Source organism: Heterodontus francisci, chromosome 8 (genome assembly GCF_036365525.1).
Source record: "Heterodontus francisci isolate sHetFra1 chromosome 8, sHetFra1.hap1, whole genome shotgun sequence".
Taxonomy (NCBI): Eukaryota; Metazoa; Chordata; class Chondrichthyes; order Heterodontiformes; family Heterodontidae; genus Heterodontus; species Heterodontus francisci.
Genome location: NC_090378.1, coordinates 5,129,364 through 5,144,829, shown reverse-complemented (window position 1 = coordinate 5,144,829; position 15,466 = coordinate 5,129,364).

Here is a 15,466-nt window from a genome sequence, read left to right as displayed (position 1 = left end):
CAATGCTAGCCTACATTGTTCCAGTTAGTGTAGCAATGCGAGCCTACATTGTTCCAGTTAGAGCATCAATACTAGCCTGCATTGTTCCAGTTAGTGTAGCAATGCTAGCCTACATTGTTCCAGTTAGTGTAGCAATGCGAGCCTACATTGTTCCAGTTAGTGTAGCAATGCTAGCCTACATTGTTCCAGTTAGTGTAGCAATGCGAGCCTACATTGTTCCAGTTAGAGCATCAATACTAGCCTGCATTGTTCCAGTTAGTGTAGCAATGCTAGCCTACATTGTTCCAGTTAGTGCATCAATACGAGCCTGCATTGTTCCAGTTAGTGTAGCAATACTAGCCTGCATTGTTCCAGTTAGTGTAGCAATGCTGGCCTACATTGTTCCAGTTAGTGCATCAATACGAGCCTGCATTGTTCCAGTTAGTGTAGCAATACTAGCCTGCATTGTTCCAGTTAGTGTAGCAATGCTAGCCTACATTGTTCCAGTTAGTGTAGCAATGCGAGCCTACATTGTTCCAGTTAGTGCATCAATACTAGCCTACATTGTATCAGTTAGTGCATCAATGCTAGCCTACATTGTTGTAGTTAGTGTAGCAATGCTAGCCTACATTGTTCCAGTTAGTGTAGCAATGCTAGCCTACATTGTTCCAGTTAGTGCAGCAATGCGAGCCTACATTGTTCCAGTTAGTGCATCAATGCTAGCCTACATTGTTGTAGTTAGTGTAGCAAATCTAGCGTACATTGTTCCAGTTAGTGCAGCAATACGAGCCTACATTGTTCCAGTTGGTGCAGCTATGCGATCCAGCATTGCTCCAGTTAGTGTAGCAATAATAGCCTGCATTGTTCCAGTTAGTGTAGCAAGACGAGCCTGCATTGTTCCAGTTAGTGTAGCAAGACGAGCCTGCATTGTTCCAGTTAGTGCAGCAATGCTAGCCGACATTCTTCCAGTTACTGCAGCTATGCGAGCCAGCATTGTTCCAGTTAGTGTAGCAATAATAGGCTGCATTGTTCCAGTTAGTGTAGCAATACTGGGCTGCATTGATCCAGTTAGTGTAGCAATGCGAGCCAGCATTGTTCCAGTTAGTGTAGCAATACTAGCCTACATTGTTCCAGTTAGTGCAGCTATGCGAGCCTACATTGTTTCAGTTAGTGTCGCAATAATAGTCTGCATTGTTCCAGTTAGTGCAGCTATGCTAGACTACATTGTTCCAGTTAGTGGAGCAATACTAGCCTACATTGTTCCAGTTAGTGTAGCAATGCTAGCCTGCATTGTTCCAGTTAGTGTAGCAATGCTAGCCTGCATTGTTCCAGTTAGTGTAGCAATGCTGGCCTACATTGTTCCAGTTAGTGTAGCAATGCGAGCCTACATTGTTCCAGTTAGAGCAGCAATGCTGGCCTACATTGTTCCAGTTAGTGCAGCAATGCTGGCCTACATTCTTCCAGTTAGTGCATCAATACGAGCCTGCATTGTTCCAGTTAGTGTAGCAATGCTAGCCTACATTGTTCCAGTTAGTGCATCAATGCTAGTCTACATTGTTGTAGTTAGTGTAGCAAATCTAGCGTACATTGTTCCAGTTAGTGTAGCAATACTAGCCTACATTGTTCCAGTTTGTGTAGCAATACTAGACCGCATTGTTCCAGTTAGTGCAGCTATACTTGCCTACATTGTTCCAGTTATTGTAGCAATACTAGCCTGCATTGTTCCAGTTAGTGTAGCAATGATAGCCTGCATTGTTCCTGTTAGTGTAGCAATACTAGCCGGCATTGTTGCAGTTAGTGCAGCTATACTAGCCTGCATTGTTGCAGTGAGTGTAGCAATGCTAGCCTACATTGTTCCAGTTAGTGTAGCAATACGAGCCTGCATTGTTCCTGTTAGTGTAGCAATACTAGCCAGCATTGTTCCAGTTAGTGTAGCAATACTAGCCTACATTGTTCCAGTTAGTGTAGCAATACTAACCTGCATTGTTCCAGTTAGTGTAGCAATGCTAGCCTACATTGTTTCAGTGAGTGTAACAATGCTAGCCTGCATTGTTCCAGTTAGTGCAGCTATGCTTGCCTTCATTGTTGCAGTTAGTGTAGCAGTAATAGCCTGCATTGTTCCAGTTCGTGCTGCAATACTAGCCTGCATTGTTCCAGTTAGTGTCGCAATACTAGCCTGCATTGTTCCAGTTAGTGCAGCAATACCAGCCTGCATTGTTCCATTTAGTGTAGCAATACTAGCTTGCATTGTTCCAGTTAGTGCAGCTATGCTAGCCTACATTGTTCCCGTTAGTGCAGCAATACTAGCCTACATTGTTCCAGTTAGTGTCGCAATACTAGCCTCCATTGTTCCTGTTAGTGTAGCAGTGCTAGCCTTCATTTTTCCAGTTAGTGTCGCGATACTAGCTTGCATTGTTCCAGTTAGTGTAGCTATACTAGCCTGCATTGTTCCTGTTAGTGTAGCAATAATAGCCTGCATTGTTCCAGTTGGTGCAGCTATGCTGGCATACATTGTTCCAGTTAGTGCAGCTATGCTAGCCTACATTGTTCCACTTAGTGTAGCAATACTAGCCTACAATGTTCCAGTTAGTGTAGCAATACTAGCCAGCATTGTTCCAGTTAGTGTCGCAATACTAGCCTACATTGTTCCAGTTAGTGTAGCAATACTAACCTGCATTGTTCCAGTTAGTGTAGCAATACTAACCTGCATTGTTCCAGTTAGTGTAGCAATGCTAGCCTACATTGTTCCAGTTAGTGTAGCAATACTAACCTGCATTGTTCCAGTTAGTGCAGCTATGCTAGCCTACATTGTTTCAGTTAGTGTAGCAATACTAGCCTACATTGTTCCAGTTAGTGTAGCAATAATAGCCTACATTGTTCCAGTTAGTGTAGCAATACTAACCTGCATTGTTCCAGTTAGTGTAGCAATGCTAGCCTACATTGTTTCAGTTAGTGTAGCAATACTAGCCTGCATTGTTCCAGTTAGTGCAGCTATGCTAGCCTACATTGTTTCAGTTAGTGTAGCAATACTAGCCTGCATTGTTCCAGTTAGTGCAGCTATGCTTGCCTTCATTGTTGCAGTTAGTGTAGCAGTAATAGCCTGCATTGTTCCAGTTAGTGCTGCAATACTAGTCTGCATTGTTCCAGTTAGTGCAGCTATGCTAGCCTACATTGTTCCAGTTACTGGAGCACTACTAGCCTGCATTGTTCCAGTTAGTGTCGCAATAATAGCCTGCATTGTTCCAGTTAGTGCAGCTATGCTTGCCTTCATTGTTCCAGTTAGTGTAGCAGTAACAGCCTGCATTGTTCCAGTTCGTGCTGCAATACTAGCCTGCATTGTTCCAGTTAGTGTAGCAATGCAAACCTACATTGTTCCAGTTAGTGTAGCAATGCGAGCCTACATTGTTCCAGTTAGTGCATCAATACTAGCCTGCATTTTTCCAGTTAGTGAAGCAAAGCTAGCCTACATTGTTCCAGTTGGTGTAGCAATGCTAGCCGACATTGTTCCAGTTAGTGTAGCAATGCTAGCCTATATTGTTCCAGTTAGTGTCGCAATGCAAACCTACATTGTTCCAGTTAGTGTAGCAATGCGATCCTACATTGTTCCAGTTGGTGTAGCAATGCAAACCTACATTGTTCCAGTTAGTGTAGCAATGCAAACCTACATTGTTCCAGTTAGTGTAGCAATGCGAGCCTACATTGTTCCAGTTGGTGTAGCAATGCAAACCTACATTGTTCCAGTTAGTGTAGCAATGCGAGCCTACATTGTTCCAGTTGGTGTAGCAATGCGAGCCTACATTGTTCCAGTTAGTGCATCAATACTAGCCTGCATTGTTCCAGTTAGTGAAGCAAAGCTAGCCTACATTGTTCCAGTTGGTGTAGCAATGCTAGCCTACATTGTTCCAGTTAGTGTAGCAATGCGAGCCTACATTGTTCCAGTTAGTGCATCAATACTAGCCTGCATTGTTCCAGTTAGTGTAGCAATGCTAGCCTACATTGTTCCAGTTAGTGTAGCAATGCGAGCCTACATTGTTCCAGTTAGTGTAGCAATGCGAGCCTACATTGTTCCAGTTAGTGCATCAATACGAGCCTGCATTGTTCCAGTTAGTGTAGCAATGCTAGCCTACATTGTTCCAGTTAGTGCATCAATACGAGCCTGCATTGTTCCAGTTAGTGTAGCAATACTAGCCTGCATTGTTCCAGTTAGTGTAGCAATGCTGGCCTACATTGTTCCAGTTAGTGCATCAATACGAGCCTGCATTGTTCCAGTTAGTGTAGCAATACTAGCCTGCATTGTTCCAGTTAGTGTAGCAATGCTAGCCTACATTGTTCCAGTTAGTGTAGCAATGCGAGCCTACATTGTTCCAGTTAGTGCATCAATACTAGCCTACATTGTATCAGTTAGTGCATCAATGCTAGCCTACATTGTTGTAGTTAGTGTAGCAATGCTAGCCTACATTGTTCCAGTTAGTGTAGCAATGCTAGCCTACATTGTTCCAGTTAGTGCAGCAATGCGAGCCTACATTGTTCCAGTTAGTGCATCAATGCTAGCCTACATTGTTGTAGTTAGTGTAGCAAATCTAGCCTACATTGTTCCAGTTAGTGCATCAATGCTAGCCTACATTGTTGTAGTTAGTGTAGCAATGCTAGCCTACATTGTTCCAGTTAGTGTAGCAATGCTAGCCTACATTGTTCCAGTTAGTGCAGCATGCGAGCCTACATTGTTCCAGTTAGTGCATCAATGCTAGCCTACATTGTTGTAGTTAGTGTAGCAAATCTAGCGTACATTGTTCCAGTTAGTGCAGCAATACAAGCCTACATTGTTCCAGTTGGTGCAGCTATGCGATCCAGCATTGCTCCAGTTAGTGTAGCAATAATAGCCTGCATTGTTCCAGTTAGTGTAGCAAGACGAGCCTACATTGTTCCAGTTGGTGCAGCTATGCGATCCAGCATTGCTCCAGTTAGTGTAGCAATAATAGCCTGCATTGTTCCAGTTAGTGTAGCAAGACGAGCCTGCATTGTTCCAGTTAGTGCAGCTATGCTTGCCTTCATTGTTGCAGTTAGTGTAGCAGTAATAGCCTGCATTGTTCCAGTTCGTGCTGCAATACGAACCTGCATTGTTCCAGTTAGTGTAGCAATGCAAACCTACATTGTTCCAGTTAGTGTAGCAATGCGAGCCTACATTGTTCCAGTTAGTGCATCAATACTAGCCTGCATTTTTCCAGTTAGTGAAGCAAAGCTAGCCTACATTGTTCCAGTTGGTGTAGCAATGCTAGCCGACATTGTTCCAGTTAGTGTAGCAATGCTAGCCTACATTGTTCCAGTTAGTGTAGCAATGCAAACCTACATTGTTCCAGTTAGTGTAGCAATGCGAGCCTACATTGTTCCAGTTGGTGTAGCAATGCAAACCTACATTGTTCCAGTTAGTGTAGCAATGCAAACCTACATTGTTCCAGTTAGTGTAGCAATGCGAGCCTACATTGTTCCAGTTGGTGTAGCAATGCAAACCTACATTGTTCCAGTTCGTGTAGCAATGCGAGCCTACATTGTTCCAGTTGGTGTAGCAATGCGAGCCTACATTGTTCCAGTTAGTGCATCAATACTAGCCTGCATTGTTCCAGTTAGTGAAGCAAAGCTAGCCTACATTGTTCCAGTTGGTGTAGCAATGCTAGCCTACATTGTTCCAGTTAGTGTAGCAATGCGAGCCTACATTGTTCCAGTTAGTGCATCAATACTAGCCTGCATTGTTCCAGTTAGTGCATCAATACTAGCCTGCATTGTTCCAGTTAGTGTAGCAATGCTAGCCTACATTGTTCCAGTTAGTGTAGCAATGCGAGCCTACATTGTTCCAGTTAGTGTAGCAATGCGAGCCTACATTGTTCCAGTTAGTGCATCAATACTAGCCTACATTGTTCCAGTTAGTGTAGCAATGCGAGCCTGCATTGTTCCAGTTAGTGTAGCAATGCTAGCCGACATTGTTCCAGTTAGTGCATCAATACGAGCCTGCATTGTTCCAGTTAGTGTAGCAATGCTGGCCTACATTGTTCCAGTTAGTGCATCAATACGAGCCTGCATTGTTCCAGTTAGTGTAGCAATACTAGCCTGCATTGTTCCAGTTAGTGTAGCAATGCTAGCCTACATTGTTCCAGTTAGTGTAGCAATGCGAGCCTACATTGTTCCAGTTAGTGCATCAATACTAGCCTACATTGTATCAGTTAGTGCATCAATGCTAGCCTACATTGTTGTAGTTAGTGTAGCAATGCTAGCCTACATTGTTCCAGTTAGTGTAGCAATGCTAGCCTACATTGTTCCAGTTAGTGCAGCAATGCGAGCCTACATTGTTCAAGTTAGTGCATCAATGCTAGCCTACATTGTTGTAGTTAGTGTAGCAAATCTAGCGTACATTGTTCCAGTTAGTGCAGCAATACGAGCCTACATTGTTCCAGTTGGTGCAGCTATGCGATCCAGCATTGCTCCAGTTAGTGTAGCAATAATAGCCTGCATTGTTCCAGTTAGTGTAGCAAGACGAGCCTGCATTGTTCCAGTTAGTGTAGCAATGCTAGCCTACATTCTTCCAGTTCCTGCAGCTATGCTAGCCAGCATTGTTCCAGTTAGTGTAGCAATAATAGGCTGCATTGTTCCAATTAGTGTAGCAATACTGGGCTGCATTGATCCAGTTAGTGTAGCAATGCGAGCCAGCATTGTTCCAGTTAGTGTAGCAATACTAGCCAACATTGTTCCAGTTAGTGCAGCTATGCGAGCCTACATTGTTCCAGTTAGTGTCGCAATAATAGTCTGCATTGTTCCAGTTAGTGCAGCTATGCTAGACTACATTGTTCCAGTTAGTGGAGCAATACTAGCCTACATTGTTCCAGTTAGTGTAGCAATGCTAGCCTGCATTGTTCCAGTTAGTGTACCAATGCTAGCCTGCATTGTTCCAGTTAGTGTAGCAATGCTGGCCTACATTGTTCCAGTTAGTGTAGCAATGCGAGCCTACATTGTTCCAGTTAGTGTAGCAATGCTAGCCTACATTGTTCCAGTTAGTGCATCAATACTAGCCTACATTGTATCAGTTAGTGTAGCAATACTAGCCTGCATTGTTCCAGTTAGTGTAGCAATGCTAGCCTGCATTGTTCCAGTTAGTGTAGCAATACTAGCCAGCATTGTTCCAGTTAGTGTAGCAATACGAGCCTGCATTGTTCCAGTTAGTGCAGCTATGCTAGACTACATTGTTCCAGTTAGTGTAGCAATACTAGCCTGCATTGTTCCAGTTAGTGTAGCAATGCTAGCCTGCATTGCTCCAGTTAGTGTAGCAATACTAGCCTGCATTGTTCCAGTTAGTGTAGCAATACTAGCCTGCATTGTTCCAGTTAGTGCAGCAATAATAGCCTACATTGTTCCAATTAGTGTAGCAAAACTCGCCTGCATTGTTCCAGTTAGTGTTGCAATACTAGCCTGCGTTTTTCCAGTTAGTGCAACTATGCTAGCCTGCATTGTTCCAGTTCGTGTAGCAATAATAGCCTGCGTTGTTCCAGTTAGTGCAACTATGCTGGCCTACATTGTTCCATTTAGTGTTGCAATACTAGCCTACATTTTTCCAGTTAGTGTAGCAATACTAGCCTACATTGTTCCAGTTAGTGTAGCAATACTAGACCGCATTGTTCCAGTTAGTGCAGCTATACTTGCCTACATTGTTCCAGTTATTGTAGCAATACTAGCCTGCATTGTTCCAGTTAGTGTAGCAATGATAGCCTGCATTGTTCCTGTTAGTGTAGCAATACTAGTCGGCATTGTTCCAGTTAGTGCAGCTATACTAGCCTGCATTGTTGCAGTGAGTGTAGCAATGCTAGCCTACATTGTTCCAGTTAGTGTAGCAATACGAGCCTGCATTGTTCCTGTTAGTGTAGCAATACTAGCCAGCATTGTTCCAGTTAGTGTAGCAATACTAGCCTACATTGTTCCAGTTAGTGGAGCAATACTAACCTGCATTGTTCCAGTTAGTGTAGCAATACTAGCCTGCATTGTTCCAGTTAGTGCAGCTATGCTTGCCTTCATTGTTGCAGTTAGTGTAGCAGTAATAGCCTGCATTGTTCCAGTTCGTGCTGCAATACTAGCCTACATTGTTCCAGTTACTGTAGCAATACTAACCTGCATTGTTCCAGTTAGTGTAGCAATGCTAGCCTACATTGTTTCAGTGAGTGTAACAATGCTCATTTCCCGGCGGAGCAGCAGGAGAAGTTACTTTTGGCGCGGGAGGAACCGGAAGCTGGACGGCAGCAAGGACTCCTGGGTAGGTATTTTCTTTAAAGGTGCGGAGCAGAGTTAACCCGAGACCCTTTTTACCCTCCTCCTCTAACCAAAAAGGACTGAACAGGTAAGCTATTTCACTGTTTTTGTTAATATCTATATTTGTACTTAATTAAGGGGTAATTGAGTAAAAGAAATGGCAGCCAGGGGAGTGCAGTGCTCCTCCTGCAGTATGTTCGAGGTGAGGGGAACCTCCGGGGACCCTGCCGACTTTACCTGCTGGAAGTGCATCCGTCTCCAGCTCCTATCAGACCGTGTTAGGGAACTGGAGCTGGAGCTGGATGAACTGAGGATCATTCGGGAAGCTGAGGGGGTGATAGATAGAAGCTACAGGGATGTCGTTACTCCACAAATCAAAGGCAGCTGGGTAACAGTTAGAGGTGGGAAGAGGTCAGTGCAGGGATCTCCTGTGGTCGTTCCCCTCAACAACAAGTATACAGTTTTAGATACTGTTGGGGGGGGCGGCCTATCGGGGGCAGGCTGCAGTGAACGGGCCTCTGGCACGGGGTCCTGCACTGTGGCTCAGAAGGGAAGGAGGGAGAACGGGAGAGCACTAGTCATCGGGGACTCGATGGTGAGGAGTACCGACAGGCGGTTCTGTGGGAGCAAGCGAGACGCACGGATGGTTTGTTGCCTCCCTGGTGCCAGGGTCAGTGATGTTTGTGATCGCGTCTTCAGGATCCTTAAAGGGGAGGGGGAGCAGCCAGAGGTCGTGGTGCACATTGGCACCAACGACGTAGGAAGGAAGGGTGGCACAGATGTTAGAAGTGAGTTTAGGGAGTTAGGCTGGAAGCTGAAAGCTCGGACGGACAGAGTTGTTATCTCTGGTTTGTTGCCGGCGCCACGTGATAGTGAGGCTAGGAATAGGGAGAGAGCACAGCTGAACACGTGGCTGCAGGAATGGTGTAGGAGGGAGGGCTTCCAGTTCTTGGATAATTGGACTGCATTCTGGGGAAGATGGGACCTGTTCAAACAGGACGGGCTGCATCTGAACCAGAGGGGCACCAATATCCTGGGAGGGAGGTTTGCTAGTACTGTTCGGGAGGGTTTAAACTAGTTTGGGAGGGGGATGGGAACCGGACTTGTAGTCCAGGGACCAGTGGGTCCACTCAGAAAGACAAAGAGTGTAGTGAGGTATTGGGGAAGGTAGCACTGTCACAGAGGACAGATGGGCACGGAGAAGGGTTAAAGTGCGTATACTTCAACGCAAGAAGCATCAGGAATAAGGTGAGTGAATTGAAGGCGTGGATGGGCACTTGGGACTACGATGTTGTGGCCATCACTGAAACGTGGATAGGTGAGGGGGAGGAATGGTTCTTGGAGGTACCTGGTTATAGATGTTTTCATAAGATTAGGAATGGTGGTAAAAGAGGTGGGGGGGTGGCATTGTTAGTTAGAAATAGTGTAACAACTGCTGAAAGAATTTTCGAGGAGGATCTGCCGACTGAGGCACTGTGGGTTGAGGTCAGGAACAGGAAAGGAGCAGTCACCTTGATGGGAGTTTTCTATCGGCCCCCCAATAGCAGCAGGGAGGTGGAAGAGCAGATTGGGAAACAGATTTTGGAAAGGAGCAGAAGTCACAGGGTAGTAATTATGGGGGATTTCAACTTCCCAAATATTGATTGGCAACTCTTTAGATCGAATAGTTTGGATGGGGTAGTGTTTGTGCAGTATGTCCAGGAAGCTTTTCTGACTCAGTATGTAGACTGCCCGACCAGAGGGGAGGCAATATTGGATTTGGTACTAGGTAATGAACCAGGGCAAGTGATAGAGCTGTTGGTGGGCGAGCACTTTGGAGATAGTGATCACAATTCTGTAGCATTCACTGTGGTAATGGAGAGGGATAGGTATGTGCAACAGGGCAAGGTTTACAATTGGGGGAAGGGTAGATATGATGCTGTCAGGCAGGAACTGAGGAGCATAAGTTGGGAGCATATGCTGGCAGGGAAGCGCACGGTCGAAATGTGGAACTTTTTCAAGGAGCAGATAGTAGGGGCCATTGATAAGCATGTCCCTGTCAGACAGGGAAGGGATGGTCATGTGAGGGAACCGTGGTTGACAAGAGAGGTTGAGAGTCTTGTTAGGAAGAAGAAGGATGCGTATATAAGGTTGAGGAAAAAGGGCACAGGCATAGCTCTGGAGGGATACAAGATGGCCAGGAAGGATCTGAAGAAAGGGATTAGGAGAGCTAAGAGAGGGCATGAAAAATGCTTGGCGGGTAGGATAAAAGAAAACCCCAAGGCCTTTTACGCGTATGTCAGAAATATGAGGATGACTAGGGGGACCGTAGGTCCGGTCAAGGACAATAGCGGGAGACTGTGTGTTGAGCCGGAAGAGATAAGTGAGGTTTTGAATGAGTACTTCTCTTCGGTATTTACGAATGAGAAGGGGTGTATTACTGAAGAGGACGGTGTGAAACAGACTGGTAAGCTCGAGGAAGTGCTCGTTAGGAGGGAAGATGTGTTGGGGTTTTTGAATAACTTGAAGATAGACAAGTCTCCCGGGCCTGACGGGGTATATCCAAGGATGTTATGGGAAGCAAGGGATGAAATTGCAGAGCCGCTGGCAATGATCTTTTCATCTTCTCTGTTGACGGGGGTGGTACCAGGTGATTGGAGGGTGGCAAATGTTGTGCCCCTGTTCAAGAAAGGGAATAGGAACAACCCTGGGAATTACAGGCCAGTTAGTCTTACTTCGGTGGTAGGCAAGTTGATGGAAAAGGTGCTGAGGGATAGGATTTCTGAGCATCTGGAAAGACACTGCTTGATTCGGGACAGTCAGCACGGTTTTGTGAGGGGTAGGTCTTGCCTCACAAGCCTGATTGAATTCTTTGAGCAGGTGACCAAGCAAGTGGATGAGGGTAAACCAGTGGATGTGGTGTACATGGATTTTAGTAAGGCATTTGATAAGGTCCCCCATGGTAGACTTATGGAGAAAGTCAGGAGGCATGGGATAGTGGGGAATGTGGCCAGTTGGATTAAGAATTGGCTAACTGATAGAAGGCAGAGAGTGGTCTTAGATGGTAAATACTCAGCCTGGAGCCCAGTTACCAGTGGCGTGCCACAGGGATCAGTTCTGGGTCCTCTCCTGTTTGTGATTTTTATTAACGACTTGGATGAGGAAGTCGAAGGGTGGGTCAGTAAATTTGCAGATGATACAAAGATTGGTGGAGTTGTGGATACCGAGGAGGGCTATTGTCGTCTGCAAAGGGACTTGGATAGGTTGCAGTGCTGGGCTGAAAAGTGGCAGATGGAGTTTAACCCTGAAAAGTGTGAGGTCGTCCATTTTGGAAGGACAAACACGAATGCAAAATACTGGGTTAACGGTAGGGTTCTTGGGCATGTGGAGGAGCAGAGAGACCTTGGGGTCTATGTGCATAGATCGTTGAAAGTTGCAACTCAAGTGGATAGGGCTGTGAAGAAGGCATATGGGGTGTTAGCGTTCATTAGCAGAGGGATTGAATTTAAGAGCCGTGAGGTGATGATGCAGCTGTACAGGACCTTGGTAAGGCCTCATTTGGAGTACTGTGTGCAGTTCTGGTCGCCTCATTTTAGGAAGGATGTGGAAGCCTTGGAGAGGGTGCAGAGGAGATTTACCAGGATGTTGCCTGGAATGGAGAATAAGTCTTACGAGGAAAGGCTGAACATTCTAGGCCTCTTCTCATTAGAACGGAGAAGGATGAGGGGTGACGTGATAGAGGTTTATAAGATGATCAGGGGAATAGATAGGGTAGACAGTCAGAAACTTTTTCCCCGGGTGGAGCAAAGCGTTACAAGGGGTCATAAATTTAAGGTGAAGGGTGGGAGATATAAGGGGGATGTCAGGGGAAGGTTCTTTACCCAGAGAGTGGTCGGGGCATGGAATGCCTTGCCTGGGGAAGTTGTTGAGTCAGAAACTTTAGGGACTTTCAAACGGCTTTTAGATAGGTATATGGATAAAGGAGAATGATGGGGTATAGATTAAATTGTCCTTGACAGAGGACAAAGGATCGGCACAACATCGTGGGCCGAAGGGCCTGTTCTGTGCTGTATTTTCTATGTTCTATGTTCTATGTTCTATGCTTGCCTTCATTGTTGCAGTTAGTGTAGCAGTAATAGCCTGCATTGTTCCAGTTCGTGCTGCAATACTAGCCTGCATTGTTCCAGTTAGTGTCGCAATACTAGCCTGCATTGTTCCAGTTAGTGCAGCAATACCAGCCTGCATTGTTCCAGTTAGTGTAGCAATACTAGCTTGCATTGTTCCAGTTAGTGCAGCTATGCTAGCCTACATTGTTCCAGTTAGTGCAGCAATACTAGCCTACATTGTTCCAGTTAGTGTCGCAATACTAGCCTCCATTGTTCCTGTTAGTGTAGCTATACTAGCCTGCATTGTTCCTGTTAGTGTAGCAATAATAGCCTGCATTGTTCCAGTTGGTGCAGCTATGCTGGCATACATTGTTCCAGTTAGTGCAGCTATGCTAGCCTACATTGTTCCACTTAGTGTAGCAATACTAGCCTACAATGTTCCAGTTAGTGTAGCAATACTAGCCAGCATTGTTCCAGTTAGTGTAGCAATACTAGCCTACATTGTTCCAGTTAGTGCAGCAATACTAACCTGCATTGTTCCAGTTAGTGTAGCAATACTAACCTGCATTGTTCCAGTTAGTGTAGCAATGCTAGCCTACATTGTTTCAGTTAGTGTAGCAATACTAGCCTGCATTGTTCCAGTTAGTGCAGCTATGCTAGCCTACATTGTTTCAGTTAGTGTAGCAATACTAGCCTACATTGTTCCAGTTAGTGTAGCAATACTAGCCTACATTGTTCCAGTTAGTGTAGCAATACTAACCTGCATTGTTCCAGTTAGTGTAGCAATGCTAGCCTACATTGTTTCAGTTAGTGTAGCAATACTAGCCTGCATTGTTCCAGTTAGTGCAGCTATGCTAGCCTACATTGTTTCAGTTAGTGTAGCAATACGAGCCTGCATTGTTCCAGTTAGTGCAGCTATGCTTGCCTTCATTGTTGCAGTTAGTGTAGCAGTAATAGCCTGCATTGTTCCAGTTAGTGCTGCAATACTAGTCTGCATTGTTCCAGTTAGTGCAGCTATGCTAGCCTACATTGTTTGAGTTACTGGAGCACTACTAGCCTGCATTGTTCCAGTTAGTGTCGCAATACTAGCCTGCATTGTTCCAGTTAGTGCAGCTATGCTTGCCTTCATTGTTGCAGTTAGTGTAGCAGTAATAGCCTGCATTGTTCCAGTTCATGCTGCAATACTAGCCTGCATTGTTCCAGTTAGTGTAGCAATGCAAACCTACATTGTTCCAGTTAGTGTAGCAATGTGAGCCTACATTGTTCCAGTTAGTGCATCAATACTAGCCTGCATTTTTCCAGTTAGTGAAGCAAAGCTAGCCTACATTGTTCCAGTTAGTGTAGCAATGCTAGCCGACATTGTTCCAGTTAGTGTAGCAATGCTAGCCTACATTGTTCCAGTTAGTGTAGCAATGCAAACCTACATTGTTCCAGTTAGTGTAGCAATGCGAGCCTACATTGTTCCAGTTGGTGTAGCAATGCAAACCTACATTGTTCCAGTTAGTGTAGCAATGCAAACCTACATTGTTCCAGTTGGTGTAGCAATGCTAGCCTACATTGTTCCAGTTAGTGTAGCAATGCAAACCTACATTGTTCCAGTTAGTGTAGCAATGCTAGCCTACATTGTTCCAGTTAGTGTAGCAATGCAAACCTACATTGTTCCAGTTAGTGCAGCAATGCGAGCCTACATTGTTCCAGTTGGTGTAGCAATGCAAACCTACATTGTTCCAGTTAGTGTAGCAATGCGAGCCTACATTGTTCCAGTTGGTGTAGCAATGCGAGCCTACATTGTTCCAGTTAGTGCATCAATACTAGCCTGCATTGTTCCAGTTAGTGAAGCAAAGCTAGCCTACATTGTTCCAGTTGGTGTAGCAATGCTAGCCTACATTGTTCCAGTTAGTGTAGCAATGCGAGCCTACATTGTTCCAGTTAGTGCATCAATACCAGCCTGAATTGTTCCAGTTAGTGTAGCAATGCTAGCCTACATTGTTCCAGTTAGTGTAGCAATGCGAGCCTACATTGTTCCAGTTAGTGTAGCAATGCGAGCCTGCATTGTTCCAGTTAGTGCATCAATACGAGCCTGCATTGTTCCAGTTAGTGTAGAAATACGAGCCTGCATTGTTCCAGTTAGTGTAGCAATGCTAGCCTACATTGTTCCAGTTAGTGCATCAATACGAGCCTGCATTGTTCCAGTTAGTGTAGCAATACTAGCCTGCATTGTTCCAGTTAGTGTAGCAATGCTGGCCTACATTGTTCCAGTTAGTGCAGCTATACTTGCCTACATTGTTCCAGTTATTGTAGCAATACAAGCCTGCATTGTTCCAGTTAGTGTAGCAATGATAGCCTGCATTGTTCCTGTTAGTGTAGCAATACTAGCCGGCATTGTTCCAGTTAGTGCAGCTATACTAGCCTGCATTGTTGCAGTGAGTGTAGCAATGCTAGCCTACATTGTTCCAGTTAGTGTAGCAATACGAGCCTGCATTGTTCCTGTTAGTGTAGCAATACTAGCCAGCATTGTTCCAGTTAGTGTAGCAATACTAACCTGCATTGTTCCAGTTAGTGTAGCAATGCTAGCCTACATTGTTTCAGTTAGTGTAGCAATACTAGCCTGCATTGTTCCAGTTAGTGCAGCTATGCTTGCCTTCATTGTTGCAGTTAGTGTAGCAGTAATAGCCTGCATTGTTCCAGTTCGTGCTGCAATACTAGCCTACATTGTTCCAGTTAGTGTAGCAATACTAACCTGCATTGTTCCAGTTAGTGTAGCAATGCTAGCCTACATTGTTTCAGTGAGTGTAACAATGCTAGCCTGCATTGTTCCAGTTAGTGCAGCTATGCTTGCCTTCATTGTTGCAGTTAGTGTAGCAGTAATAGCCTGCATTGTTCCAGTTTGTGCTGCAATACTAGCCTGCATTGTTCCAGTTAGTGTCGCAATACTAGCCTGCATTGTTCCAGTTAGTGCAGCAATACCAGCCTGCATTGTTCCAGTTAGTGTAGCAATACTAGCTTGCATTGTTCCAGTTAGTGCAGCTATGCAAGCCTACATTGTTCCAGTTAGTGCAGCAATACTAGCCTACATTGTTCCAGTTAGTGTCGCAATACTAGCCTCCATTGTTCCT